This window comes from Rhinatrema bivittatum, chromosome 16 (assembly GCF_901001135.1).
Source record: "Rhinatrema bivittatum chromosome 16, aRhiBiv1.1, whole genome shotgun sequence".
In the NCBI taxonomy this organism is placed as follows: Eukaryota; Metazoa; Chordata; class Amphibia; order Gymnophiona; family Rhinatrematidae; genus Rhinatrema; species Rhinatrema bivittatum.
In genome coordinates, this window is record NC_042630.1 from 47,247,323 (window position 1) to 47,274,624 (window position 27,302).

The following is a 27,302-nucleotide window of genomic DNA, read 5'->3' on the forward strand; positions in this document are numbered from 1 at the left end:
AGGATTAAGATTGCATGGATATCATGTGTTAGACTGTTTTTTTATTATTCATTGAGGCCCTAACATGATTTGATGAATGTCCCTGTGTTATATATCTGCTGCTTGAGTTAGCAATCTGTTATAGATATCCATGAGGAGATAGCAATCTGTTGTGAATCTGCTATGGAGAAGATGCTTGATGGGAGGAACAATCAGATGGGAGGATCAATCTGTAGAGAAAGCTCTTTGTAGCGGGCTCCTGGAGAGGAAGGAGGCCATCGCAGAAAGATTAAATGATTTCTTTGCTTCGGTATTTACTGAAGAGGATGTTGAGGAGGTACCCATAATGGAGAAGGTTTTCATGGGTAATGATTCAGATGGACTGAATCAAATCACGGTGAACCTAGAAGAAGTGGTAGGCCTGAATGACAAACTGAAGAGTAGTAAATCACCTGGACCGGATGGTATATACCCCAGAGTTCTGAAGGAACTAAAAAAATGAAATTTCAGACCTATTAGTAAAAATTTGTAACCTATCATTAAAATCATCCATTGTACCTGAAGACTGGAGGATAGCAAATGTAACCCCAATATTTAAAAAGGGCTCCAGGGGCGATCCAGGAAACTACAGACCTGTTAGCCTGACTTCAGGGCCAGGAAAAATAGTGGAAAGTGTTCTAAACATCAAAATCACAGAACATATAGAAAAACATGGTTTAATGGAACAAAGTCAGCATGGCTTTACCCAGGGCAACTCTTGCCTCACAAACCTGCTTCACTTTTTTGAAGGAGTTAATAAACACGTGGATAAAGGTGAACTGGTAGATGTAGTATACTTGGATTTTCAGAAGGCGTTTGACAAAGTTCCTCATGAGAGGCTTCTAGGAAAAGTAAAAAGTCATGGGATAGGTGGCGATGTCCTTTTGTGGATTGCAAACTGGCTAAAAAACAGGAAACAGAGAGTAGCATTAAATAGACAATTTTCTCAGTGGAAGAGAGTGCACAGTGGAGCACCTCAGGGATCTGTATTGGGACCCTTACTTTTCAATATATTTATAAATGATCTGGAAAGAAATACGACGAGTGAGATAATCAAATTTGCAGATGACACAAAATTGTTCAGAGTAGTTAAATCACAAGCAGATTGTGATAAATTGCAAGAAGACATTGTCAGACTGGAAAATTGGGCATCCAAATGGCAGATGAAATTTAATGTGGATAAGTGCAAGGTGATGCATATAGGGAAAAATAATCCATGCTATATTTACACAATGTTGGGTTCCATATTAGGTGCTACAACCCAAGAAAGAGATCTAGGCATCATAGTGGAAAACACATTGAAATCGTCGGTTCAGTGTGCTGCGGCAGTCAAAAAAGCAAACAGAATGTTGGGAATTATTAGAAAGGGAATGGTGAAGAAAACGGAAAATGTCATAATGCCTCTATATCGCTCCATGGTGAGACCGCACCTTGAATACTGTGTACAATTCTGGTCGCCGCATCTCAAAAAAGATATAATTGTGATGGAGATGGTACAGAGAAGGGCTACCAAAATGATAAGGGGAATGGAACAGCTCCCCTATGAGGAAAGACTAAAGGGGTTAGGACTTTTCAGCTTGGAGAAGAGATGGCTGAGTGGGGATATGATAGAGAAGTTTAAAATTATGAGAGGTCTAGAACGGGTAGATGTAAATCGGTTATTTACTCTTTTGGATAGTAGAAAGACTAGGGGGCACTCCATGAAGTTAGCATGGGGCACATTTAAAACTAATCAGAGAAAGTTCTTTTTTACTCAACGCACAAATAAACTCTGGAATTTGTTGCCAGAGGATGTGGTTAGTGCAGTTATTATAGCGGTGTTTAAAAAAGGATTGGATAAGTTCTTGGAGGAGAAGTCCATTACCTGCTATTAATTAAGTTCACTTAGAGAATAGCCACTGCCATTAGCAATGGTAACATGGAATAGACTTAGTTTTTGGGTACTTGCCAGGTTCTTATGGCCTGGATTGACCACTGTTGGAAACAGGATACTAGGCTTGATGGACCCTTGGTCTGACCCAGTATGGCATTTTCTTATGTTCTTATGTTCTTAGCAATCTTGTAGTGTTTCAGATATCATCTTGCTAGGAGTAGCAATCTGTAATAAATCTGATATAGTTGTGGGTGGATCCCTGGGCCGATGGCAGATGACCACGCTCCCGAGAGGATACCCCGAGAGGGATCACTGGCTAGGCTGGAGTATGGAGACAGACACACATTAGTTCTTTTATTAAACAGGTTATTAGAAACCACCAGAGTTGGCAGTAGTGAGCTGATATGCCCGACAGGGCTGTAGTCCCTCAGGTACTGGAACAACGATCCCAGGATGGCTGAGCTGTTGAGAAACTGTAGAAAGGGAGTAGGCAGAGTAGACAGAGTTCATGAATAGAACTATATGACAATACTCACGTAAGGTCTCAAGTAAGCTCAGGAACTGAAAAGGATTAGGCCCTCAAGGAGTGAGTACCTTGTTCCAGGGAAAGCTCTGAGAGAGCGATGATAACTCACAATTGTTTGTAGCAGCGATAGCTTCCAGGCAGTAGAGAATCTTCAGAGTGTCCAGGAACATGGGACCTCGAGGAGCGAGTACCGGTTCCTATCTGTAATCTGAAAATAAAGAAAAGAGCGAGGCCCCCGAGGAGCGGGTACCTCTGGTAAGTCCGAGGAGGCAAAGTAGCTTGGGAGGTGTAGCCAAATCAATCCCCTTCCCCTTGCTAACTCCTTCCCCTTGCTAACTCAGTTTGTTAGCGTTTTCAAAGACCTTTAAATATTGGAAGCAGATGACGTCATCTCAGGGGGATGCCCCTGAGGTTTGTGCTTGCTCGTACTTTCCTTTACAATTGATACAAAATTCAGCAGCTCGGATTTTATCAGGAGTTGCTCATAGAACCCATATTACCCCTATTATCTTCTCTTTTCATTGGTTGCCAATTAAATACCGTATTCATTATAAGGTACTGAATATTATACACGCGTTAATTTACAACACGAACTCAACATGGCTTTTTTCAAATTTACGTATTTATAAACTGGCCAGACAGCTTAGGTCTCTTTCAAAAAATTTACTAGACATACCCGCTATTAAATTGGCAAGATTAGAACTAACCAGGAAGAGGGCCTTCTCAGTGGCTGGCCCTATTCTTTGGAATGGTCTCCCTGACTCTATTCGTCTCACATCCTCTGTTCCACAATTCAAAAAAATGTTAAAAACGTATCTATTTCAAAAAGCTTATAGCTCATTATCCACTTCATAAGCCTGGTATCATTACTATTTTGTTGTTCTCCTTACCATCATAAAACAATCCCGTTACCTCTTTACATTTCAATATTTTACTGATTTGATGTATCTTATAGGTTTATTATTTGTTTTAAGTGTTGATGTTGTATGCTGTTAATTTTTTATTGACTGTTTTTGGTGGCTTAATTTTATTTAATTACGAAAATGTGTATGTTTTCTGTAAACCGTTTTGATTAATTATTTGAATTGGAAAGGCGGTATATAAACATTAAACATTAAAACTTCAATCAGAGCGTGCACGCGCACCCTAAGTCTTCAGGCAACATGGCGGATCTGCAACGTCGAGCCGGTCCGGGGATGCTGGAGGGAGACGGCATGGAGACGCCCCGGCAGCCAACCGTCCATCAGATCCAGAGGGAGTTGCCACAGAGGTAAAGGGGGCGAAGTGAGGACGTCAAGCTGGGAGTCTGGGACATATTTTCAGTATCAGGTGTTACAGAATTCATTACCAGAATGTTTGCAGCAGGAACCAAATTTTATGTCTTAAAAAAAAAAAAAAATAACAACTTTGTTCTTCCATGAAGCATTTAACCTGCAGTAGCTGGTGCTTGATTCAGATGTGATTTGATTTCTTTAAACTCAAATCACGTTTTAAAAGGATGTGAATCTTCCGGCAGAGGAATTTATTATTAAATTGCTTTAACTATTTTTTCTTATTGTAAATATAAATGCTTTAGATTTTTAAGCCATCTAGAACTATGGATTGGCAGCATATAAGTATTTAAAGTTATATTTAATTAAGCCATTGTCCCATCAAAACTTAGAAACAAATCATCTAAACAGTGACTGATCCTGTCCAATTGTGCATGTGTAACCCCACCCCTGGGTGTGGACTGCTATCTAATGGGGCCATAAAAATATTTATAGGCTTTTTGGGACAATGACCCCGATTAGTTCTTATGTTTCCCTTTACTCAAGTTAGGGGTCATTTTAAGTCCCACTGTGGGGTGACTTTCCTTGAATCCCCTAGGTGAAGTGAATTTTCATACACTATAGACTTCTTTGGGAACCCAGTGCAAAGTGTATGAAAATTCACTTCACCTAGGGGATTCAAGGAAAGTCACCCTGTAGTGGGACCTGAAAGGATCCTCTTTACTGTAGACAATAATGGATTGATAATGGATTGATGGAACAATAAATCTGAATGTCCAGCATCACAGTTCTTTCTCTCTTTACTACAAATCTTATCCTCTATCTGTGCATGGGTCCTTTCTACAGGCTGGGAATCTGGCCACCCTTCTGGCGTATGTTATGTGTCAATCATCCTTTTGGTCAGGGCTTCTTTTTGTGGATAGCTAAACTCTTCCCCAGTGGCAAAAACTGACTCTGCACAGAAAGTGATTCTCTCTCTCTTTCCAGGGGTTGTGAAGACTCTGGATGGATTCCCTCTCTGATAGATGGATTCTTATTCACAGTTAGATGTCCTTTGTCTTGATGAGAATCCCTGATGAGAGGGATCCTGGATAGAAGTGCAGATCTCACAGGTCCATGGGTGGGTAGGAAAAGGGACAGAAAAGATGCGTCCTTCCAGTTCTTCTGTTTCCCAAAAGTAAATAACACTGGAGATCCTTTGCAATGGTCACCACCAGTTCAGTGGCAGGTCTTCCATATCCCTAGCTATCCTGAGCACAGGTTTCCCCACTCCCTGAGTCCTGGAAAGGTCCTGGTGTTCAGCAAGGCTCTGACCAAGCAATAGTCCAGAAATCCAAAATAGTCCCTGGACAACCACTCTTCACCTCAGCTGGAAAGAAGAGCAGTGGAGTCCTGACCAGAATTGGAGGATCTCGGAGGGCTTCTAAGGCTCCAGAAAATCTCCAACCTTCCTCTCAAATGATCAACTAAGACTGCCCCCAGAGGCCTTTTCAGAGCTCTGCAATAAAACCTCCTGCAGGGGATGTCCGTTACAGCCTCCTCAATGGGAGGGGCTGCCAACAAATGGATGCTCCCCTAATTATCCCTCTCTAACTGCACTAACATGTATGGTCCCAGGGCTTACTGGTAACCCGGATAGAGGCCCAGGTTACACAATCTTCACAATCATCCAATTCAATACAATTTATAATGTAGTGTGATTCTGGTGCTGGTGGGCGTAGGTGGGGTATCTGACAGCCACTGACTGTTAGAGATGTGAATCGTTTTCCATATCGTCTTAACGATAGAAATCGTGTGGCAGGAGAAGAAAATCGTGTTTGGCACGATTATTTCGTTGAAAAATCGTTAAAAATCGTTTTTTCCGATTAGTGCGCACTAACTCCCCGTTAGTGCGCACTAACTCAAAATGATACAAATAGACACTTTCCAGGTCACTGAAGGTCAGTTAGGAATGAATATGTGTTCCTATTGGCTGGCAGCCCTCTTATCTATTGATGTTACCAAGGTTACCACTGAGGTGATGGTTGGGGGGATGGGAAATGGAACTGGAAACTCATGAACACCAACAGAAAATGAAACAAAGTGTTCACACTTCCCAGGTCAGTAAAGGTCACTTAGGAATGAATATGTATTCCTATTGGCTGGCTGTGCTCTTATCTATTGATGTTACCAAGGTTACCACTGAGGTAATGGTTGGGGGGATGTGAAATGGAAACAGTTGGAAGCTTGACATGTGATGATCAGCACTCACGTGACTAGAACTTCTTTGTTTATTATTTTTGTTAGCAGACACGTGCATGTTGAATTTGCCAATCACTGTGCATTTTAGAAAGGTGGTCCTGGCTGGAACTGTACACAGTTCAAATATATGTAATTGATTGTTGGTAAGTGTATTTTTTAAGTAGCCACACTGGCACAAGTATGTTTACTTTTCCTCCTACTTAACTCACTAGCTCAGCTTTGTAAGAAGGGCTTCTCTGCTTGAGTGAGGGTCAGGCAGCTCCCCCCTGTCTGTGAAGCCAGCCTCTCACTAGTAATGCAGGGAGGGAGCTGTCTCAGACTTCACCATCCTCCCCCCCCCCCCCTCACCCACACACCATTCACTAGCTGGGACATGGGGGAAGTCAGGAGTGAGGGTCAGGCAGCTCCCCCCTGTCTGTGAAGCCAGCCTCTCACTAGTAATGCAGGGAGGGAGCTGTCTCAGACTTCACCATCCTCCCCCCCCCCCTCACCCACACACCATTCACTAGCTGGGACATGGGGGAAGTCAGGAGTGAGGGTCAGGCAGCTCCCCCCTGTCTGTGAAGCCAGCCTCTCACTAGTAATGCAGGGAGGGAGCTGTCTCAGACTTCACCATCCTCCTCCCCCCCCCCTCACCCACACACCATTCACTAGCTGGGACATGGGGGAAGTCAGGAGTGAGGGTCAGGCAGCTCCCCCCTGTCTGTGAAGCCAGCCTCTCACTAGTAATGCAGGGAGGGAGCTGTCTCAGACTTCACCATCCTCCCCCCCCCCCTCACCCACACACCATTCACTAGCTGGGACATGGGGGAAGTCAGGAGTGAGGGTCAGGCAGCTCCCCCCTGTCTGTGAAGCCAGCCTCTCACTAGTAATGCAGGGAGGGAGCTGTCTCAGACTTCACAATCCTCCCCCCCCCCCCTCACCCACACCATTCACTAGCTGGGACATGGGGGAAGTCAGGAGTGAGGGTCAGGCAGCTCCCCCCGGTCTGTGAAACCAGCCTCTCACTAGTAATGCAGGGAGGGAGCTGTCTCAGACTTCACCATCCTCCCCCCCCCCCTCACCCACACACCATTCACTAGCTGGGACATGGGGGAAGTCAGGAGTGAGGGTCAGGCAGCTCCCCCCTGTCTGTGAAGCCTTCCTCTCACTAGTAATGCAGGGAGGGAGCTGTCTCAGACTTCACCATCCTCCCCCCCCCTCACCCACACACCATTCACTAGCTGGGACATGGGGGAAGTCAGGAGTGAGGGTCAGGCAGCTCCCCCCTGTCTGTGAAGCCAGCCTCTCACTAGTAATGCAGGGAGGGAGCCGTCTCAGACTTCACCATCCTCCCCCCCCCCCCCTCACCCACACACCATTCACTAGCTGGGACATGGGGGAAGTCAGGAGTGAGGGTCAGGCAGCTCCCCCCTGTCTGAGAAGCCAGCCTCTCACTAGTAATGCAGGGAGGGAGCTGTCTCAGACTGGTATCAGGGTTAGGGCACTGTGTGCAAGAAGATCACAACACTCCTGGTATTAATAGGGATAGGGCACTGTAAGAGATGACTGTAGTAGATTGAATAAAGATCTGATGTTTCTGCTCTCCTCACACCAAACAAAAACAACACACAAGCAGAGAAGCCCTTCTTACAAAGCTGAGCTAGTGAGTTAAGTAGGAGGAAAAGTAAACATACTTGTGCCAGTGTGGCTACTTAAAAAATACACTTACCAACAATCAATTACATATATTTGAACTGTGTACAGTTCCAGCCAGGACCACCTTTCTAAAATGCACAGTGATTGGCAAATTCAACATGCACTAGCATTTCAGGTGCCTGCTAACAAAAATAATAAACAAACAAGTTCTAGTCACGTGAGTGCTGATCATTACATTACTTTTTTTGTCAAGCTTCCAACTGTTTCCATTTCACATCCCCCCAACCATTACCTCAGTGTTAGCCTTGGTAACATCAATAGATAAGAGCACAGCCAGCCAATAGGAATACATACATACATATTCATTCCTAAGTGACCTTTACTGACCTGGGAAGTGTGAACACTTTGTTTCATTTTCTGTTGGTGTTCGTTAGTTTCCAGTTCCATTTCCCATCCCCCCAACCATCACCTCAGTGGTAACCTTGGTAACATCAATAGATAAGAGGGCAGCCAGCCAATAGGAACACATATTCATTCCTAACTGACCTTCAGTGACCTGGAAAGTGTTTATTTGTATCATTTTCAGTTAGTGCGCACTAAATCGAGTTAGTGCGCACTAACTCCCGTTAGTGCGCACTAACACGATTTAACGATTTTTAACGATAAATCGTTAGAATTTCTATTGTATCGTGTTCTATAACGATTTAAGACGATATTAACATTATCGGACGATAATTTTAATCGTTGAAAAACGATTCACATCCCTACTGACTGTAGCCTGGCTCAGGGACTGGTGCTCTGGCGTGTGCCTATAGGTTTAATATGGCAGTGGTCTGCTTATTTCCTCTCTCTAGTCAGGTGTCTTGGCCTAATGCCTCACTTACACCCTGTTTAAGTTCCCTAGAGCAATCTTACTTGATTCCCTTCAGCCCCTTTAATAACTCATCAGCTCTTCAGTTAGAGGTCTGAACCTTATTTAATTTATTACACAGCACAAGGCTTTCTTCCAAGCTCCCCACATTTCCCAACTTTCTAGTCACACTGATGAAATTCCATTACATAATTTCTATCAGTCTCTCATGAATACATCACAATTCCTATATTCAAGCTTAATTCTTCAAAAGTCTTCCCTGCGTTTAAGTGCAGAATTTCTGTGATTTCAAGGAACAGCCTTAATTTAATTCCCCCCTTTCCAGATACAAATCTTGTTTAAAAAAACAAAGACCTAACATCCTGGATTTAAACCCAGAAATGTCACAATGCAGCGTTGCCACTCTCTAGTCCCACATTATACTTAATTGTTACCCAACATTGGCAGCTTAAAAGCCTGGATTTCCCAAAAGTCCTGCTACAGTCTCTAAAGCTTTACTTAACTTGTTTAACAAACATACAAAGCATTTAAACACATTAACCCAGACACAAAGCTGCAGTTTCCCTGTGAGTTTACTTTAAATGAAGTCAAACAAACTTCCAATATCAAGAAAGCCCTCAGCTGTGTTGCAACTTCCCTCCCTGCATTTACTTTAGCTGTGCAGTTTAAACCAGAGGCGTAGCCCACCCACTTTGGGCTGAGGCCCACCCAAAGAGAACTGCCCAACACTACAGCAGCACAGTGATGACTGCCCGAGGATATTCCACCCCCCCACAGGCACCTGAGCAGACCTGTGATGGAGCAATGATGATTTGTCCGCAGGGATCCCCCCCATGAGCAGATGATCAGAACCACGGGGGTGCATTGAAAACCTGCTCACGAGTGTCCATCCCCCGTGGGCTGAAGAAGACGCTGACAGCCTGGCAAAGAATGCCCTGCAAGAGGATCCATGCCAGTGGGCTAAAGAAGACCACGGTGATATGACAGGCCACAGGAGGTGAGGGAGGCAGGCAGTGAAAGGTAAGGGAGGAGAATGTCTTACTCCCACACCTCCTCTCCCCGTCTCTTACATTTCCTTCTGCCTCACTTGCTCAGCTTACTTTCCCTCTCCTTCTGTCTTACTGCGCAAAATAAGAAGAAAGGAAATAAATGGAGAGGGTTGTGATTGAGGAGAGGTTTGCGTGAGAGAGAAGGGAAGAAAAGGGAATGGAAGAGAAGTGACTGAGAGGAAAGGGGAGAGAGGGGAGGGAAGGAATTTAAGGGAAGGAGGAATGAGTAAGAAGGAAAGTGGTAAGGGGGAAGGAAAGGGAGGAGTAGTGAGAAGAAATGAAAGGGGTGAACGAGAGTGAAGTGGGATTGGAAAGGGGATTAGTGAGAGGGAATGAAAAGAAATGGAGGAGGAGGGAGAGAAGAGGATGAGAAGGGAGGAAAGTAAAGGTAGGAGGGGTGAATGAGTAGGAGGAAAGGAATGGAGGATGAGTGAGAGGGAAGAGGGAAGGGAAGGAATGAGAGAGGGAAGAGGGAAGGAGTGAGTGAGGGAAGGGGAAGGGAAAGAGAGTGAAAGGGAAGGGGGTGAGTAAGTGGGAAAGAACAAGAACAAGGTAGGCAGTGAGAGAATGACTGAGACATTTCTCGTGTGTTTGTGAATGCGTGTATATGAGAGTATAGGTGGGTGGGTGTGAGATGACAGAGAATGGGGGGGGGGCTATGTTGTGTGTTGGAACCTGAGAGTGAGAACCTGTGTGTGTGTGTGAGCAAATGTGTGTGAGAGTGAGCGTCTGTGTGTGTGTGTGTTTATGTGAAAGTTAGAGATGTTAGATTCCATATTAGGAGATACCATCCATGAAAAGGACTTGGGCATCATAGTGGAAAATACTTGGCAATACTCTGTTCAGTGTGTGGCATCAGCCAAAAAAGAAACAACATGTTGGGAATTATTAGGAGAGGGAGCCTGTATGAGAGAAAAGAGAGAGCATTTGAGAGTAAATGAGAGAGAGAGAGAGAGTGAGTGTGTGTGTGTGTGTGTGTGTGTGTGGTGTGTGTGAGGGAAGAAGAAAGGAGGAGAGAGAGGAAATAGAGAAGACTGACCCTGGAGATAGAATTAGGACAAGAAAGGCAAGGGGAAAGTGGAAAAAAGAGACCAGGACCAACAGATTAGAAAAATGAAAATGTCAGATAAAGGTAAAAAAAGATATGATTTTTTAGTTGTTCTTTAGAGTTCCACTGTTCAGTCTTATTTCTCAGGCTTTCTGTTTTGGTTTTTTCTGCATGTTTCGGTTTCTAATTTGAAGTTGCTATTTCTCTATTAGATAAGGGTCGGCCTGTGTTCTGCTCTTGTGTATTTTCTCTGTAGGGATTTGTACCAGTCCAGCTTATTCACTTTGCCTAGTAGGTGGTGTATTAGTGCTGTGGGTCTGGTGTGATATTTGTATTGCTGCCTTTTATAAATAAGAGTGCTGTTTGATGCCTGAGAGTCAGTGCTGTGATTGTATGGAATGGTAAGGTTCTTGATATCTTTTATAAATAAGAGTGCTGTTTGATGCCTGAGTGTTAGTGCTGTGACTGTATGGAATGGTAAGGTTCTTGATATCTTTTATAAATAAGAGTGCTGTTTGATGCCTGAGAGTAAGTTCTGTGATTGTATGGAATGGTAAGGTTCTTGATATCTTTTATAAATAAGATTGCTGTTTGATGCCTGAGAGTCAGTGCTGTGATTGTATGGAATGGTGAGGTTCTTGATATCTTTTATAAATAAGAGTGCTGTTTGATGCCTGAGAGTCAGTGCTGTGATTGTATGGAATGGTAAGGTTCTTGATATCTTTTATAAATAAGAGTGCTGTTTGATGCCTGAGAGTTAGTGCTGTGACTGTATGGAATGGTAAGGTTCTTGATATCTTTTATAAATAAGATTGCTGTTTGATGCCTGAGAGTCAGTGCTGTGATTGTATGGAATGGTGAGGTTCTTGATATCTTTCATAAATAAGAGTGCTGTTTGATGCCTGAGAGTCAGTGCTCTGATTGTATGGAATGGAGAGGTTCTTGATATCTTTCATAAATAAGAGTGCTGTTTGATGCCTGAGAGTCAGTGCTGTGATTGTACGGAATGGTAAGGTTCTTGATATCTTTTATAAATAAGATTGCTGTTTGATGCCTGAGAGTCAGTGCTGTGATTGTATGGAATGGAGAGGTTCTTGATATCTTTTATAAATAAGATTGCTGTTTGATGCCTGAGAGTCAGTGCTGTGATTGTATGGAATAGTAAGGTGCTTGATATCTTTTATAAATAAGAGTGCTGTTTGATGCCTGAGAGACAGTGCTGTGATTGTATGGAATGGTTAGGTTCTTGATATCTTTTATAAATAAGAGTGCTGTTTGATGCCTGAGAGTAAGTTCTGTGATTGTATGGAATGGTAAGGTTCTTGATATCTTTTATAAATAAGAGTGCTGTTTGATGCCTGAGAGTCAGTGCTGTGATTGTATGGAATGGTAAGGGACTTGATATCTTTTATAAATAAGTAGGGATGTGAATCGTGTCCTCGATCGTCTTAACGATCGATTTCGGCTGGGAGGGGGAGGGAATCGTATTGTTGCCGTTTGGGGGGGTAAAATATCGTGAAAAATCGTGAAAAATCGAAAAATCGAAAAATCGCAAAACCGGCACATTAAAACCCCCTAAAACCCACCCCCGACCCTTTAAATTAAATCCCCCACCCTCCCGAACCCCCCCCAAATGACTTAAATAACCTGCGGGTCCAGCGGCGGTCCGGAACGGCAGCGGTCCGGAACGGGCTCCTGCTCCTGAATCTTGTTGTCTTCAGCCGGCGCCATTTTGGAAAATGGCGCCGGCTGAAGACAACAAGCTTCTTGAGATCTTTTATAAATAAGAGTGCTGTTTGATGCCTGAGAGTAAGTTCTGTGATTGTATGGAATGGTAAGGTTCTTGATATCTTTTATAAATAAGAGTGCTGTTTGATGCCTGAGTGTTAGTGCTGTGACTGTATGGAATGGTAAGGTTCTTGATATCTTTTATAAATAAGAGTGCTGTTTGATGCCTGAGAGTCAGTGCTGTGATTGTATGGAATGGTGAGCTTCTTGATATCTTTTATAAATAAGAGTGCTGTTTGATGCCTGAGAGTAAGTTCTGTGATTGTATGGAATGGTAAGGTTCTTGATATCTTTTATAAATAAGAGTGCTGTTTGATGCCTGAGAGTAAGTTCTGTGATTGTATGGAATGGTAAGGTTCTTGATATCTTTTATAAATAAGAGTGCTGTTTGATGCCTGAGTGTTAGTGCTGTGACTGTATGGAATGGTAAGGTTCTTGATATCTTTTATAAATAAGAGTGCTGTTTGATGCCTGAGAGTCAGTGCTGTGATTGTATGGAATGGTAAGGTTCTTGATATCTTTTATAAATAAGAGTGCTGTTTGATGCCTGAGAGTCAGTGCTGTGATTGTATGGAATGGAGAGGTTCTTGATATCTTTTATAAATAAGAGTGCTGTTTGATGCCTGAGAGTCAGTGCTGTGATTGTATGAAATGGTAAGGTTCTTGATATCTTTTATAAATAAGATTGATGTTTGATGCCTGAGAGTCAGTGCTGTGATTGTATAGAATGTTAAGGTGCTTGATATCTTTTATAAATAAGAGTGCTGTTTGATGCCTGAGAGGCAGTGCTGTGATTGTATGGAATGGTTAGGTTCTTGATATTTTTTATAAATAAGATTGCTGTTTGATGCCTGAGAGTCAGTGCTGTGATTGTATGGAATGGTAAGGTTCTTGATATCTTTTATAAATAAGAGTGCTGTTTGATGCCTGAGAGTCAGTGCTGTGATTGTATGGAATGGTAAGGTTCTTGATATCTTTTATAAATAAGAGTGCTGTTTGATGCCTCAGAGTCAGTGCTGTGATTGTATGGAATGGAGAGGTTCTTGATATCTTTTATAAATAAGAGTGCTGTTTGATGCCTGAGAGTCAGTGCTGTGATTGTATGAAATGGTAAGGTTCTTGATATCTTTTATAAATAAGATTGATGTTTGATGCCTGAGAGTCAGTGCTGTGATTGTATAGAATGTTAAGGTGCTTGATATCTTTTATAAATAAGAGTGCTGTTTGATGCCTGAGAGGCAGTGCTGTGATTGTATGGAATGGTTAGGTTCTTGATATTTTTTATAAATAAGATTGCTGTTTGATGCCTGAGAGTCAGTGCTGTGATTGTATGGAATGGTAAGGTTCTTGATATCTTTTATAAATAAGAGTGCTGTTTGATGCCTGAGAGTCAGTGCTGTGATTGTATGGAATGGTAAGGTTCTTGATATCTTTTATAAATAAGAGTGCTGTTTGATGCCTGAGAGTCAGTGCTGTGATTGTACGGAATGGTTAGGTTCTTGATATCTTTTATAAATAAGATTGCTGTTTGATGCCTGAGAGTCAGTGCTGTGATTGTATGGAATGGAGAGGTTCTTGATATCTTTTATAAATAAGAGTGCTGTTTGATGCCTGAGAGTCAGTGCTGTGATTGTATGAAATGGTAAGGTTCTTGATATCTTTTATAAATAAGATTGCTGTTTGATGCCTGAGAGTCAGTGCTGTGATTGTATGGAATGGTAAGGTGCTTGATATCTTTTATAAATAAGAGTGCTGTTTGATGCCTGAGAGGCAGTGCTGTGATTGTATGGAATGGTTAGGTTCTTGATATCTTTTATAAATAAGATTGCTGTTTGATGCCTGAGAGTCAGTGCTGTGATTGTATGGAATGGTAAGGTTCTTGATATCTTTTATAAATAAGAGTGCTGTTTGATGCCTGAGAGTCAGTGCTGTGATTGTATGGAATGGTAAGGTTCTTGATATCTTTTATAAATAAGTGTGCTGTTTGATACCTGAGAGTCAGTGCTTTGATTGTATGGAATGGTGAGCTTCTTGAGATCTTTTATAAATAAGAGTGCTGTTTGATGCCTGAGAGTCAGTGCTGTGATTGTATGGAATGCTAAGGTTCTTGATATCTTTTATAAATAAGTGTGCTGTTTGATGCCTGAGAGTCAGTGCTGTGATTGTATGGAATGGTAAGGGTCTTGGTATCTTTTTTTTTCCCAGGGGTTTCTTACTTCACAAACGACCTGATTTTAAATCAGGGGTGGGGGGCGTGGTCTGGGCAGAGAAGGGGTGGTCCGGGGGGTGGGTGGGGGTGGATAGGACAGACCCATTAGCCACTGTCCCAGGCAACCACGTACAGGCAGCTGGCCAGAGATTACGTCTGATTCCAGGAAGCAATAAGTATTAAAATAAAAACATTAGGAATCAGTAGGATTAGGCTAGGGGCGGGGAGGAGAGGGGAAGAAGTAGGAAGGGTAGGGTTAGGGATAGGAAAGTTCCCGCCAATTCCGCTCCTTAATTGGACTGGGAGGGAACCGGGGGAGGCCTGATTGTGTCGCAGTGCATATTTTGCTAGAATCCCAGCCCTTGCACACACGAGTCATAGGCCACCCACACATGTGCATGGCCATCGGATTTTATAACATGCGCACTGGTGTACATGTTATAAAATCGGTGCATCCCTATGTGTGTGAGTATTAAAATTAACCCCAACCTTTTTAGGAGTGGAAGGATTTTGTTTTGCTGAGGTGATACCAGAATTAGAATTTGTTTTTCTTTTGCATTTTGGGTTGTAATATGATCTGTCCTAGTTCTGCTCTGCACTTGTTCTAATGTTTATGATTAGTGCTATTTTATTGTAGTTATGATTATCTCTGCTTTTCTGGAAAGTGGATTCCTGAAAGAATACATTGATATTTGTTTTATTACTTGTTTGATTGGATATGATGTCTATGTTCTTTGCTTTTTATATGATATTCTTATGTATTTATAAACTACAATAAATAAATACAGATTAATATGATTTTTAATGTTGGTAAGTGCTTGAAATAATTAATTTAACATATTTTAAAGTTTCACATGAAGCATAACAGCTGTTGTAGCCTACTTGGAAATTCTTTGTAGGATGCACTCAAATGTTAATTTTCAAAGGGCTGCACGCTTAAAAAATAGTGGTTACCCGCATGGCTTGGCCTTGCGCACAGTGTGCACATTTTAGAACATGCCCGGCCACGCATGTTACCCTCGTTACGCACAGAAGTGCCAGGCCCTGAGAAAGGGGTTGGCTGAGAGGGGGCATAGTCTGGGCTGGGAGGGGAAGGGTGGGATGAAGGCTGGCAGACTGGGAGGGAACTTGAGAAAAGGGTGATTGCGTCGCCAAGTGTAATTTGAATATTCCCGCCCCCTGTGCATGTGAATCTTGGTCTGACCACACATGCGCACATGGATGTTAAAATCGGTGCAATAATCTGCCCGCGCCGGGAACCACATGCACATGGATGCACACACGGTTTTTAAACTCGACCCCTAAAGCATCATTTATGGATAAGATTACAACCAAGAGGGCTCAGACCTGTATGTCTCCTGCCCACCCATGTTAAACTTGGGCCCCTCTCAAAAAATGAGCTCAGGCAAAAACCTTCCTGTATTAATGAAATCATTAGAATGGTTAAATGCTGCCCTTCACTTACGCGTACAGAAAGGAATCTAAGATCAGCAAACAAAGGTCTGCTTAATGTTCTGTCGATTTTAAATGCACACTTATCAGAGGTCAGGGAAAGAGCAATATCGATAGCGGGTGCAAATTATGGAATCTGCTCCTGGCAGAACTGAGGCTTCAAAAAGACTATACAAAGATTAAAAAGTTCTAAAAACCTGGCTTATCAAAAGGGCGTATTATAACTGAGGTTAAAATGGCAATTGTGGATAGAGAATAGCTCCACAAATGGGCAAATAAAGCTTTTCATTTTCATTTTCTTTGACTAATATTATTTTAGATTTCTAATATGATGTATCTTCCTTTGAATTTATCTTAATTGTTATTTTAATGCTTTTATTTTATGTTATTGTATTGTAAACTGTTAAGATTGTATTTATTTATTTACAGACTGACGGTATAGAAAACCGACAAATACATAAAACTAAATAAATAAATAAATAAGATTATCCCTCAGCAGTGCTGCAGTCTTTCAGGGGGGATGGCCATTCTCTTTTCCCTGACCTTTAACCTTCTATGTCCCAGGCTTTCCTCTCACAAAGCAAACCTCACATGGCTGCTTATATTCAAAAGTACAAGGTATTTCCTTTAAACCAACCTCCCCCGTGTATTTTTCACCAGATTTAAAAAAGGAGATTCTCCATACATTATATTCCCTTTCTTTCTAAATGTCTGAACTCCAGTAAAGTTTGTCTAAGCCCTTCAACGTCACAACTTCTTTAAATGCCAGCACAAAGTACTTTTCTTTTAATCATCTAAGGCATCAGCTTCACTTAATGGCTGCAGGAATCAGGAGCTCTGCTTCATCTTCTTCTGAGGCTGTCTCCATGGAAGACCTAATGTCCATCTATCCCACAGCCTCCCATCTCCTTCCTTTTTGTCTCTTCACTAATGCAAAGTCTGCCCTAATTATTGTACCTGGTAGCCTTCAGCAGAAGGGGTGTGGACCACTCCCTGATCAGCTGTTCCCTGAGAGGATCATCCTGGATACTAACCCTGGGAAGTCTGGGTAATGTAGTTCTTAGGGGCATCCATCTTAAATGTCCTTTTATGGCTCTAAGCAGCTCCTATCTGATAGTTTTAAAGCTGTAAACTTGTGCAGAGAGTCCTAAGAATCACCATAATATTTTATATCACTTTCAAGCAAGAAAAAAACTGAGAGTTTCAAAACATAATCTAAATTCAAGCAAATAATTACATATGAAATGATAGCTAAATACGAACAAATACAAAATCCCCTGGTACTTTCTCTGACCCCAATCCCTTCTCTCATTAAGGGAAGAGGCAGAGGAAAGCACCCACTTTTGTGTCCATCCCCAAAGAAAAGAAGTAAAATGTGCACTCCCTAACAGTCCTGACTGCTCCTGAAGGAAATCCCAAAGGGGCAACCTCCTTTAGTACAACTGTTAGGAGTGACCCCCACCTGAGGCAGGTAACACAGGGGTCAGGAGCTCCCTGCAGCACAGGAGAGGAAAGAGCTGAAGGTAAATGACAGAACGGGAGCTGCAGCAGATAGGACAGGAGCAGTGTCCCCCACCTGAGGCAGGTAACACAGGGGTCAGGAGCTCCCTCCAGCACAGGAGAGGAAAGAGCTGAAGGTAAATGACAGAACGGGAGCTGCAGCAAATATGGTAAGGGCAAAGGGCCATCGGCGCCATCTTTATGGCCTGAGAATGGGAAATCGCTCCCGGGACCACCACTAGACCACCAGGTATGTTTTTGGGGGCTCGGGAGGGTGGGGGAAGCTAAGGGGTCATTTTTAAAGGGTCGGGTGGGGTTTTTTTGTATCAGGCCATCAGCACCATTTTTGAGTGGCAGCCAAAATAGCGCCGATGGCCTGAGAGCAGGAGATCGGTCCCCGCGCCCCCACTGGACCACCAGGTAATCGTAAAAAGTTTTGGGGGGGTTTGGGAGGGTGGGGGAAGGTAAGGGGTTAATTTTAAAGGGTCGGGCCTCACTACAAAAAAAATAACGATGTGAATCAGAACCAATTCCGATTCACATCACCCACATCACCCACGATCAGATTTTTTCCCCCCTCTAGCCGAACCCGATCGTTAAGACGATCGGGCACACGATTCACATCTCTAATATTTAACACGTTTTTATTATGAGTTTTTGCCTCTACAGCTAACTCAAATTCTCTCTTTGCCTGTCTTATCAATGTTTTACACTTAACTTGACAATGCTTATGGTTTTTCCTATTTTCTTCAGATGGATCCGTCTTCCAATTTTTGAAGGATTTTATTTTGGCTAAAATAGCCTCTTTCACCTCACCTTTTGACATCAGAATTCTCTGAAATAAACAGAATTGTTTGAAATTCTCAGTGGAAGAGAGATTTGTCCTGCACCAGTGTGGCTGAGTACTTGCAGATGTGCAAGGGTTGTGCTTCAGTGTATTAATTGAAATCTCCCATTATTATTGCACTGCCAAATTGGTTAGCTTCCCTGATTTCTCTTAGCATTTCATCATCTGTCTGACCATTTTGTCCAGGTGGATGATAGTATACTATCACTATACTCTTACCCAAACCACATGGGATTTCTAACCATAGATTCTACTGAACATTTAGTCTCTAGTATGATCTGTGTCCTGTTGGATTCTATACCCTCCCGTTCATAAAGTGCCACACCCCCACCAAGTTGATACACACTTTCATTGCGATATAATTTGTACCCTGGTATAGCACTGTCCCATTGGTTATTCTCCTTCCACCAGGTCTCTGTGATGCCAGTTATGTCAATCTCATCATTTACTGCTATACACTCTATCTCTCCCATCTTACTTCATAGACTTCTGGCATTGGCATACAGACATTTCAAAGTATGTTTTTTTTATTTGTATTAACAACCTGCTTTTCAGTTGATAGGGATAATTTAGATATCTTTAGCTCAGGTGATTTTTTAAATATAGATACATGGACTACATTTACTTTTATTAGAACCTCTCTGTTGGGATGCCCTAATTCTCCTGTTTCATTAGTATCCTTCAATGATACATTTCTCCGAACCATGCACTGCTGAGTGACTGTTGGCTTTCCCCCTTGTTCTAGTTTAAAAGCTGCTCTATCTCTTTTTTAAAAGTTAGTGCCAGCAGCTTGATTCCACTCTCATTAAGGTGGAGCCCATCCTTTCAGAAAAGTCTCCCCCTTCCCTAAAAGTTTCCCCAGTTCCTTACAAAACTGAATCCCTTTTCCCTGCATCATCGTCTCATCCACGCATTGAAACTCTGGAGCTCAACCTACCTCTGGGGACCTGCACGTGGAACAGGAAGCATTTCAGAGAATACCATCCTGGAGGTTCAGATTTCAGCTTTCTACCTAAAATCCTAAATTTGGCTTCCAGAACCTCTCTCTCACATCTTCCTATGTTTGTGCCCACATGTACCATGACAGCCGGCTCCTCCCCAGCACTGTCTATGATCCTATCTACTGACAACTGCTGGGCACCCCTGGTGGAAAAAAAGGGCAATTTGTCTGTATAGGGATCTATTTTACTCTCTCTTCTATACCAATGTATACCTCCCTCATTTAACTATGTTGCACAAAATGAATATTACAATAAAAAAACAAATGCATTCTTCTTAAAAGAATCAATCGGGAGGGTTTACCTGCCATGGCTGAAATTCCAGTTTTAGATTCCCCCCATGTTGAGACTTGGCTGTGTATATGTTGTGCAAAGCATGAGCCAGTGCATAGACTGCGGTGTAAAGACTGTAAGTGAACTGAAAATTATTCACATCAAATAGCCGAGATGCAAGGTTAGACAGATTCTCCTGCCCTGTGCAGCTGCGTAAACGTGAATGTTCAGTGCCATTTGGAAGTTCACAGAAGAAAGCAAACCTCCACAGAGGTCGCAGAAAAGAGAGGTCTGGAAATGAGGCTGGATGGAGATTATAGAGGAAATCCTTGAATCCTGGAATCTTTCCTTTAGGAATGGCAAATGCTAGAGAGCCGTTGAATGGGCTGCAGGCTGAAGCAGTGCTAGTGGATGGGAAATCTATGTTAGCAAGGGAAGATGAGGCCGCAGAGATGATCCACACTTTATCAGCAGACATGCTCCACCATGGCATGCAGAACTGTACCACCATGTAACTGTTAGTACTGTAGAGGATAATAACCTTAGCTAATGACTTGTCGATCATGTCAGTAATCTTTTTATATTTTGCATACTGCTCAACCTTAAAACCAAGTGAAAATTGTATCTTTTCCAGAAAAGCCACACAGCTGCCACTCCTGATAATCTCCCTCTTCAGTTCCTCACTGCCCTTCTGATCACTGTCATCATCTGAAGTGAGAATCCCCACCCAGGTCCATCGGAAGAGGGTCAGGAGCTGAATCAGGCCCTGGTACTGAGATTGATCCTGTGGGACCGTGCGATAAAAGAATGGGAAGTCAACCCGGTCATTGAAGAGAGCATCCATAGATCCATAACTGATCTGTGATTAAAACAAAATATATGAACCAGGGTCAACGAGTGATTCTTTGTTTCTTCCTGTATTTAACTCTTATCTCTATCAGTTTCTATGCTGCATACAACTTTGTGCTGAAACATGCAGGCACACTAATTAAACCAGTCACACATATAAGTACAAGGGATCCACTGGGACCTTTGCTTTGCTTCATTTTACTATTAGAAAACTTGGAAGCTCAAAGTGGTAAAACCAAGAAAATGCTTGCACCATAAGGAGGCAAATAACCCAAGGCTACTCAAAGCTATATTAAGATAGTCCAATGGAAAGGTATCCATGCGTGCAATGGGATAAAACAAGGACTGCCTCAGCCTGCCCTAAATTAAAAGGAAACAGATGGTAACCTTGACTTCGGATGTTCCACAATTTTGAGTTTTGAGTTTTTGAGTCACATCTTTGAAAATGGAATTGTTTATCACTTAATGACAATTTTATGAAAGACTGGCATATGATGACATTGGGTGGGGAATTTCACCCAAAAAAAATCAATTGATAAATTTCCAAGTTTTATGCCTCACAAAAATATTGATAATACATTTTTATGTTTCATAAGTTCTGTGTAATTGTACATTCACGTTTGCAACAATATTAAGTTTTTCCAGCATATTGCTAAGACATTTTCTGAGCAAAAATCAAAACAATCAGGGTATAATATTCAGTCACTGGCTGGATTGCAAAGTTAATCTGATAAACTTAAACTTTGGAGGGATATTCAGGAGTGCAGCGGCACAATTGAATAAGGCCACTATCTTAAAGATATTAAGATGGACTTATTAAAATCCACTACTAATTCCTGGGATGGGCACCATGGAATCCATTGACCTTTGGGACCCTACTAGGCAATGCTCCCTCCAAGGAATAACTAGCCGTGTGCACATTTCTTTCCTGTGAGGAACAGTTTTCTAAAACCAACAATTTTTGAGTGCTCGTATTAGCGTTGAATTTCTGTATATATAGCATAAATAAAAATGTATGTGAATGACCATGTAAAACCTGTGAGCGATGTTCTAAAATATATGAACAATTTGTTCATGCACTCAGCTTAGAGGGAACTATGCTGCCAGGTACTTGTGACCTGGATTGGCCACTGTTAGAAACAGGATATAGGACTTACATAAGAACATAAGAAAATGCCATACTGGGTCAGACCAAGGGTCCATCAAGCTCAGCATCCCGTTTCCAACAGTGGCCAATCCAGGCCACAAGAACCTGGCAAGTACCCAAAAACTAAGTCTATTCCATGTTACCATTGCTAATGGCAGTGGCTATTCTCTAAGTGAACTTAATAGCAGGTAATGGACTTCTCCTCCAAGACTTGATGGACTTGATGGACTTGATGGACCTTAGGTCTGACCCAGGATGGCAAATCATGTTCTTAACTTTAGGATAGCTCTTTGGCATGACCAGAGTTAGCTGTATGTTACCTGACTAACAGGCCGATACAGTAAAGCGCGGCTGCGGTTACTCTGCTTCTAACCCGCTTCTAACTCACAATTTGGCCGCGTAAGTCCAACCCGCGATTTACTATCCCTTTTAACTCATCCTTACCACTTCTTTAAATCAACCGGTAACCCTTTCTGCCCGCAGCATGTATATGAGATGTAAATGCTCCGATTAGCTATTCCCTCCCATACAGAATGTGCGCCCCGACTATCGCCTTTTTAACCTGCAGTTTTGCCGTGTGTTTAACCTGCTAACTTACCGTCTACCCTTACCCCTGCATTAGTGTGGAGCGTCAGGTCAGAGAGACAAAATTTAATGGGCAAACAACCCCCTCACCCCCCCCGGGACCCTTACCCTGGCGTTAGTGTGGTGTGACAGCAATAGGCAGGCTCCAGTCAAAATCCCCCCCTCCCGAAGCAAGGCGCAGGGCGAAAATCGGCTCGACATGTCATTAAAACAAAACTAAATAAAGTATAATAAAAGTAAACTTACAGCATGTGAATTTTCTTTGAACAGTCCTCTCTCCCCTCCTCCCGAGGCGCGCACTGCGGCTCCCCTGCCTCCCGGGGGCAGCCAGCAGCGAAAGCGACTTCCAGCAGCCCCCGCCGGCGAAGGTGGATGAAAGGACACTCATACGCCTGGATGAATGCACGACCGCCGGCGAAGGTGAGTGAATGAATGCACGCCCGTACGTGCCGGCGGGCGTGCATTCATCCAGGTGGAGAGAGCCGGCGGGCGTGCATTCATCCAGGTGGAGAGAGCCGGCGGGCGTGCATTCATCCAGGCGGGAGCCGGCGGGCGTGCATTCATCCAGGCAGAGGGAGCCGGCGGCGAAAGCGGCTTCCAGCAGCCCCCGCCAGCGAAGGTGAATGAATGCAATTTGGGCGCTCAAGGCAGTGCATTAGCAAACACTGACGTCACACGCCATGACGCCAAACGTCGTGACATCACGCCTTGAGCGCCCAAATTGCACGCACAGGCGCACATTCAGTCACCTTTGCCGGCGGGGGCTGCTGGAAGCCGCTTTCGCCGCCGGCTGCCCCCGGGGGAAGTGGCCCGGTTGTCCACTAGTGGGCATGATCACTGGTGTGATAGTGTGGTCTGAGCACTGGGGGGAGGAGGGATGTCATCACTGGCAGGAAGTGTCCAATTGCTAGCAGGGGCAATACATTGGGTGGGAATGAGGATTGATCACCACTGGGGAGATGCACAATTGCCAAATGGGTGTCGTAGCTCCCAGTTTGCTGGCATGTCCGATTTAAAACTGTGGTGCTTGTTTTTAAGGCCCTTCAAGGATTTGGACTTAAGGCCCTAGAGTCTGTTCTTCATGAGTATGCAGCTGGTTGCCTTTAACACTTTGGCATTCAGGCATTGCTTGCTGTCATTTCAGCTAAAGAAGTGCGGTTAATGGACTCTGAAAATTACTCCTTTACTTTGGAACACGTTGCCCGTAGATCTTCGTGTAGAGGAAGGTTATCCTTTCTATTTCAGCCGGCCTTTGCCAGCGTGGTGGGGGATGGGAGATATGGAATACTGGGGGCTTGAGCGCAAATTATCTGGCTGATAATTCGCCATTAGCGAACACCGACGTCACACGCCGTGACGTCAAACGTCATGACGTCACGCCTTGAGCGCCCAAATTGCACGCACAGGCGTACACAGGCTGCATTCATTCACCGCTGGCGGGGGCTGCTGGAAGCCGCTTTCGCCACTGGCTGCCCCCGGGAGGCAGGGGAGCCGCGGTGCGTGCCACGGGAGGAGGAGAGAGAGGACTGTTCAAAGAAAATTCACATGCAGTAAGTTTACTTTTATTACACTTTATTCACTTTTGTTTTAATTTTCGCCCTGCGCCTTGCTTTGGGAGGGGGGGGGGGGGGAGAGAGGACTCGCAATGCCCAAGCATAGGAGAACCATCCACTTCCTGGTACCTGTCATTTCAAACATCATTTGAAATGACAGGTACCTTCCTACCGCCATTTGAAAGGACAGGTAACTTCCTACTGCTCCTTACTGTATCGGCCTGTAATTATGAATATCAGAGTTAGATAACTTGTTTAGCTATCTTAACTCCTCCCGGTAATGCCTTCTCTGTGTCCCCATTTTTATCTGGCTAAATTTTTGCCAAATAATGAGATATCCAGCTGATAGAACAAAAAGTAAAATGCCAGCATTTAGCTGGATAACTTGTGTGTTTTCTGGCTAAATGCCTCTGAATATAGTTGCATTGTATATTTTTCTGTGCTATTATTTTTTTACCCAATAATACACTAATACTCGAATAAGATAATGATCTGTTGATGGCACATGTAATGTATTATTTCTTATCATTGCCCTAGATTTTTCATTCCACTATAAATATAGCAGAATGATTGCCCATGGGAGCACTGAGAGGAGAGGATCACCTTGCTGGTGGCTGAAAAGAATCAGTAAGTTTTTGCTTGGGACATTGTCATTTTTAAAAGTATTGGGGCAAAGTTAACTATTTGGGAATATTATTTAGTGTGTTTGTGTTTTTGTGCTTTTAATAGTCAGTAAGGCAGCGAATAAGCAGTAGTTAGACTGTTTTTTTAAATAGTCAGTCAGTAAGGAAGCTAGTAAGCTATAGTTAGTGTGTTTATTTTTAAAAGTCCGTAAGGCAGCTAGTAAGCAGAAGTTAGAGTGTTTGTATATTTAAAAAAAAATGTAGCCGGAAGCTAGAAATAAGCTAAGAGCAGTGTATATGTAGGTAAAAAGGTTGAAAAGTTCAGTTCACTCACCTTGGAAAGGTGTTGAGGTAGTGTGATTTGGTTTGATTAGATAACAACATTTGTTAGTCAAGAGAACAGTGAGTTACTGGCTGATTAACTGAAGTTAGACGCGGGAAACCCATTGATAATCTGCCCCACAGTGAATTCACTAATACATTTAAAGGACATTAATTAGATACATTCCTAACCCCCTGGCAACTTAAAACTTAAGTAGGAACTGAACAAATATGAGATGAAGGCAGCAGTGCAGCAGCAAGAGGGGGGCTTCCCAGTCTTTTGCATCGAGTGTCAAATGTATGATTTTTTACTCGCCGGTGAGAAATTGTACATGTGCATGTAATGCAAAGAGCTCCTGGCTTTCAGAGAACAAGTCCGATCTCTGGAGGCTAGAGAGGCAGACCTGGAGGAGCTGAGACAGACAGAGAGTTATATAGATGAGGCCTTCAGGGACATAGTATCCAAGTTCCAACTTCAGACTGGCAGCCCTGGTGCTGCCTTGGAGGAAGAAGCTCTCATAATGGGAGAGCATCAACCTGGTGCAGCAGGAAAGGATCCTGTAGCAAGGACCTGCTCTCCAGATGATGCATTGTCCTTTCACACTGAGGATATCTCCCCAAGGCCTAATGCCCAGGAGGGAAGGGTTAGTTGGCCGTCATAGTTGGTGATTCGATTATTAGGCATGTAGACAGCTGGGTAGCTGGTGGGTGTGAGGATCGCCTGGTAACATGCCTACCTGGTGCGAAGTTGGCAGACCTCACGTGTCACCTAGATAGGATTTTAGACAGTGCTGAGGAGGAGCCGGCTGTCGTGGTACATGTGGGCACCAACAATATAGGAAAATGTGGGAGGGAGGTTCTGGAAGCCAAATTTAGGCTCTTAGGTAGAAAGCTTAAATCCAGAACCTCCAGGATAGCATTCTCTGAAATGCTCCCTGTTCCATGGGCAGGTCACCAGAGGCAGGCAGAGCTCTGGAGTCTCAATGTTGGATGAGACGATGGTGCATGGAAGAGGGATTCAGTTTTGTTAGGAACTGGGGAACCTTTTGGGGAAGAACACAAGAACATAAGAAAATGCCATACTGGGTCAGACCAAGGATCCATCAAGCCCAGCATCCTGTTTCCAACAGTGGCCAATCCAGGCCATAAGAACCTGGCAAGTACCCAAAAACTAAGTCTATTCCACGTTACGATTGCTAATGGCAGTGGCTATTCTCTAAGTGAACTTAATAGCAGGTAATGGACTTCTCCTCCAAGAACTTATCCAATCCTTTTTTAAACACAGCTATACTAACTGCACTAACCACATCCTCTGGCAACAAATTCCAGAGTTTAATTGTGTGTTGAGTAAAAAAGAACTTTCTCCGATTAGTTTTAAATGTGCCCCATGCTAACTTCATGGAATGCCCCCTAGTCTTTCTACTATCCGAAAGAGTAAATAACCAATTCACATCTACCCGTTCTAGACCTCTCATGATTTTAAACATCTCTATCATATCCCCCCTCAGTCATCTCTTCTCCAAGCTGAAAAGTCCTAACCTCTTTAGTCTTTCCTCATAGGGGAGTTGTTCCATTCCCCTTATCATTTTGGTAGCCCTTCTCTGTAACTTCTCCATCGCAATTATATCTTTTTTGAGATGTGGCGACCAGAATTGTACACAGTATTCAAGGTGCGGTCTCACCATGAAGCAATACAGAGGCATTATGACATTTTCTGTTTTATTCACCATTCCCTTTCTAATAATTCCCAACATTCTGTTTGCTTTTTGGACTGCCGCAGCACACTGAACCAATGACTTCAATGTGTTATCCACTATGACGCCTAGATCTCTTTCTTGGGTTGTAGCACTTAATGTGGAACCCAACATTGTGTAATTATAACATGGGTTATTTTTCCCTATATGCATCACCTTGCACTTATACACATTAAATTTCATCTGCCATATGCATGCCCAATTTTCCAGTCTCACAAGGACTTCCTGCAATGTATCACAATCTGCTTGTGATTTAACTACTCTGAACAATTTTGTGTCATCTGCAAATTTGATTATCTCACGTGTCGTATTTCTTTCCAGATCATTTATAAATATATTGAAAAGTAAGGGTCCCAATACAGATCCCTGAGGCACTCCACTGTCCACTCCATTCCATTTAATCCTACTCTCTGTTTCCTGTCTTTTATCCAGTTTTCAATCCACGAAAGGACATCGCTACCTATCCCATGACTTTTTACTTTTCCTAGAAGCCTCTCATGAGGAACTTTGTCAAACGCCTTCTGAAAATACAAGTATACTGTATCTACCGGTTCACCTTTATCCACATGTTTATTAACACCTTCAAAAAAGTGAAGCAGATTTGTGAGGCAAGACTTGCCCTGGGTAAAGCCATGCTGACTTTGTTCCATTAAACCATGTCTTTCTATATGTTCTGTGATTTTGATGTTTAGAACACTTTCCACTATTTTCCCTGGTACTGAAGTCAGGCTAACCGGTCTGTTGTTTCCCGGATCACCCCTGGAGCCCTTTTTAAATATTGGGTTTACATTTGCAATCTTTCAGTCTTCAGGTACAATGGATGATTTTAAAGATAAGTTACAAATTTTTACTAATAGGTCTGAAATTT

The 27,302-nt window shown here is 43.0% G+C and overlaps 1 protein-coding gene across 1 annotated transcript in view; it reads right to left on the minus strand.

Moving 5' to 3' along the window:
• Positions 1–27,302, minus strand: part of LOC115077627 (vomeronasal type-2 receptor 26-like) — a 76,649-nt gene that overhangs the window by 34,705 nt on the left and 14,642 nt on the right. The gene's annotated exons all lie outside the window — the stretch shown is intronic.